General features: G+C 37.1%; 1 protein-coding gene across 1 annotated transcript in view; it reads left to right on the plus strand.

Moving 5' to 3' along the window:
* The window catches only part of COX17 (cytochrome c oxidase copper chaperone COX17), a 9,711-nt gene extending 9,189 nt beyond the window's left edge, over positions 1-522 (plus strand). The window contains exon 3 of the mRNA XM_077776682.1: positions 382-522. The gene's annotated coding sequence lies outside the window, so the exon portion shown is untranslated. The remainder of the gene's footprint in view (positions 1-381) is intronic.
* Positions 523-4,682: the final 4,160 nt, after the last annotated feature.

Raw genomic sequence — 4,682 nt, forward strand, 5'->3', positions numbered from 1 at the left:
GTTTTATTTATTTCTGAGAGAGAGAGAGGGAAAGAGAGCGTGAGCAGGGGAGGGTCAGAGAGAGGGGGAGACACAGAATCTGAAACAGGCTCCAGGCTCTGAGCTGTCAGCACAGAGCCCAACGCAGGGCTAGAACGCACAAACCATGAGATCATGACCTGAGCTGAAGTCAGACGCTTAACCAACTGAACTACCTAGGCGCCCCCAAAACTAGAATTTAAAACTGTGGGTCTTTTATTTCATGACTGGTTTAAAATTATTGTGGCAATTAGTTAATAGTACTTGGCTGAGGCATTCATTTCTAATGGTCTTAAGTCCCTAATTCCACAGGTCTGGCATGATGTGTAAAATCAAATTTTCTAATATAATTTTTTTTTGTAGGTGGTTTACTCTGTGAATGAATAATTCCTGAAGAATGAAGAAGACTCAGTAATTTTGGGAATTCTTTGTGGAACTTTGACAAATGGAAAAAGTATTTATAATTTATTTTGAAAAAAAGAATATATCTCTGGTCAGAAATCATCAAGTGTGTTTCTTTTTGTGTTCCTTGCATTCTCACATGGAATTTATTTTTCTTAAAGGATATAGTAGGAAAAAAATCCTTTAATATTAATTTCTTCTATTCTTATGTCATTCTGGGAACTCTAGATTTTTGTTGTAACAAGAAAGCAGATCCTGATCCCATTCAGTGAAACTTCCAAAATGAAGTTCATAGAAGTAAGGAAATAACCCTTTACCAATTCAGAACGAGTATGGTAGTCATATCATCTCATTCAACATTAAAAAAAAGTTTGTTTAATGTTTATTTTTTAGAGAGAGCGAGACAGAGCACATGAGCAGGGGAGGGGCAGAGCGAAAGAGAGAGAGTCACAGAATTCAAAGCAGGCTCCAGGCTCTGAGCTGTCAGCACAGAGCCCGATGCAGGGCTCAAACCCACAAACCATGAGACCATGACCTGAGCTGAAGTCAGACACTTAACCAACTGAGCCACCTAGGTGCCCCTCAACATTTTGTTTTTTATTTTTAACTTAAAGGCAAGAACTGGAGAAGCCTTGAATCAGTATTTTAGATAATTATTGTTATTCTTTACTAGTTTTCTCTTTTGGGAAAGTTATTTGCTTAGGTTTTGGACCACATTAGAGTGCCTTGGCTTGAAAGATCTCGGCTGTTTGGTATAATTAATCTGTAGATGTCTAGTTGCATTTTAAGATAGACTAGGATCATAGTTTAATGTCTACTGGCCACACCGCTGTCTCTTACTGATTAGAAGCTGGTCCAGGCCAGAGGCTGGACTAATACAAAGAAGTCACCAATGAAATAGCTCCGTGTTCTGCTGTAGTGATGCCTAGGATAGAACATAGAGTGTGGTTTGCTTACCATAGCAACCTTGTGGTCCTGGTAGCTGCTTGTGGGCTAATGAAGAAATTGGTCATATTCTGCCTATTAGTAAATTGAGTTTCATATTTCAACAAAAGATACTGAGGAACCTAAAAGAGAATATGTAGTGTTCATATGTCATTCTTTGATGGGAAAATTGCCTCTTCTAGAAAGGAGCTGCATTAGGTATACTTTAGAATTCCTTCTAGTTAATTAAGAGCATAGCTATAAAGTATGACAGACAGGTTCAGCAGCTGGCTATGTCATCTCAAGCAGGTCACAATCTCTTTGGGTCTCTTTCTCTCATCTGAAAGAAAAAAAGAGGGGCACCTGGGTGGCTCAGTCAGTTAAGCATCTGACTCTTGGTTTCAGCTCAGGTCATGATCTCATGGTTTGTGAAACTGAACCCTGTGTTGGGCTCTGCACTGATATCGCAGAGCCTGCTTGGGATTCTCTCTCTGCTCTCTTCCCCTCCCCTGCTCATGTGCTTTTGCTCTCAAAATAAGTAAACTTAAAACACAGCATAGTAGTGATACTTAATGTACAAAGATTGTGAATACTAATTAAAATGGTGTATGTGAAGCATTTGACACAGCAGCATTTAGTGTTATTAACATTTTCTAATTCTTTGATTCTGTACTCATATTTTCAGCTGAATATTTATTTGGATATAATACTTTTATTTAGTAAGTACCTTATAGCTTTCAGAGTATTCTTCTAGGTGAAGAATAGAATCTTGGACTCCTAAGATAAAAATCAACTTCCTACCCTTGCCAGATGGTCATCCAGAATCTGCTTGAATAATGTGTCCTGAACTACGAAAAGGGAAAAAATACAAACTTAACCACCCAGTGTTAATTTTTGCTGTATGCTGTTCCAGGCTTTTCTTAGGCATTTATACATTAAAAAAAAATAAAAAGTCATTTTTCTATGCTATTAACTTTTAATGATATCATAATATTAGTTTATCTTTCTCCTTGATAATTTTACCAGCTGAGAATATTATCCTACAATATGATTTGTATTGGTTATGTAAGAATCCATTCTGAGTTTAGTATAATTTGCCAATTCCCTATTATTTGTACATTCATTTATTAGACAGATGTTCTGTAGAATGCTTGCTAGATATCTGATAGCATTCATGGAATTGAGCATCAGTCTTGAATAGGACATAAACCTGATGCCTAAATTATTTCTGATTTTCTTTGTTTTGTTGGTTGGTTTTATGGAAACATATGGAAGAAAGGAAGAAATCACCTGAAATCCCACTGGTCTACATTAGGACTATTTTTAGGTGAACTTGCCTTTCATCTCTTTCTGCATGTATACACTTTTACTATATTTGGCTGTTCCATAATTACATGCATTGGAAGCTTCCATAGAAAATCCTTTACAAATCCTTATCTAATCACTAGGCTAAGAATGGACCAGAAGCTATACGTGTTTTCAAGGTTTTGGATGAGTACTGCCTGCCTGATCTCTAGAAAGGGGTTACTCATTTGCACCTTTGTATCTGAGGGTGCCCATTTCCCTAAGTTCTTAGCAACGCTAGTTTTTTCAACCTTTGCCAGTTTGATATGTTCACATGAGATGTAAAGGAACTAAAGCACTTCTTGACATCTGCCACAGTTAGAAGTAAATCTCACAAGACCCTCTGCCCAATCCTTCCCTAGTGCTTAAGCCTTCCCAAAGATTATGCACAGCATTTTGGTACTAACAAAAGTGAGAGATGTTACCATTGAAAAATGAAGCACTTCACTTCCTAGTAGGTGACCACCACATTCTGACATACATCTTTGCTAAGCCCCTGCTATTCACAGTAATTTCCAAACTCAATACAGACACAGTCACGCCATTCTTTCTAATCTTTTCTTTTTGTCTAACCTTAAAACATTTGACTGAAAGATTGATGAGAACAGGACTATGACCCTAAGCAGGGCCTACCTTAGGATAACTATACTTTTCATTGGTCTGATGTAAGGCTATTGGAAAAACCATAATCCCCATTTTACAAGTGAGAGAGGTACTCAGTTTAAGGAAATTGTTATGGTCAAATAGCTGGTCACCTGAGATGTGAGTCTTGGTGAGTAGAGTTTGAGCCCAACATTCTTTCCTGTGCCAACTATCTAATATAAACATCATATTCATAGTTATAAATTCATTTATTCATTCAGTACATATTTAGTGAAGTTGTATTATATACAGGGAACTGCCCTAGGTGTTGAATATTCATGTGTGAATCAAACATACATCTTGTCCTCAAGGAGATGAGAGGCTATTTGACTCAACATTTATTGAGGACATAATATATGCTAACTATGTGCTAAATAGTGAACAAAGATTAGTAAGACATGGTCCCCACTCTTACTGAGTTTATAATCTAGTAGATATATGTATATAAACTACAAAGTTGAATTACTCCGTACAATGCTGAATATTCCAAGACACTTTCCTAAACAATGCATGTGTGACTACCCAGGGTTTCCTTCTTTAGCTATCAAAAACTGCTAGTTGGTAGTTCCATCTGTGTCTGTTAGGGTGACTTTGAAATCAAGTAATAGAAAATCCTTATCAAGGACAACTCATATGACTGGAAATCGAGAGTTAGGGCAAGCTCTAGATGCAGTGATAATCATAGGTTCAATGACACCATTCAAGACTCAAGTTATTTTCATCTCAAGAGTTTCCAGGACTGATGAAACCATGTGCTTTCTTATTCAAGTCCAGCAGAAGAGAGAAGCCATTCCCAAGGCATGAAATCTTTATTATTATTTTTTTTAAGTCTGAGCCAAATTAGGTTATGTGTGTTCTTATAAAGTGATAATAGTTGCCAACAGGTTGCCTTATGTCGATTGACGTAAACAGGATCCTTGCCCCCTCCAACCCTTGGATTCATATGTAACAATTAGATATCAGCACAAAACTGGAATTCTGTAACAAGGAAGAAGAGTTAAATGGATTTCAAGTAGGCAGCCAATTTTCCACTAAACCATCGTGTTTGCTTAACAACCAAGTCATTCTGAATGGTCAAATTGAGTTTGAAGGAGCATTTCCTCTCATAGTTTACTCAAACCTTTGAGAGAAAAGTATTAGTAGAACACAATAAATAGTGTAATGTTCAGTTTTCATAGAATAAAACAATCAGCAGATGTTTAGAGAACTTTCCTGAAGAGTAGTCCTTATGGAGATCTTAAGGGAGATCTGAATCTAGAAGCATTCAACTGCAGGTACCAGAATGCCTAACTAAGTGCTTAAGCCAATAAGTGCAGTTTGCCTCCTGTCATGAAGTCTGGAGGTTGAAAGTT

Source organism: Crocuta crocuta, unplaced genomic scaffold (genome assembly GCF_008692635.1).
Source record: "Crocuta crocuta isolate KB4526 unplaced genomic scaffold, BGI_CrCroc_1.0 scaffold87, whole genome shotgun sequence".
Lineage (NCBI taxonomy): Eukaryota > Metazoa > Chordata > Mammalia > Carnivora > Hyaenidae > Crocuta > Crocuta crocuta.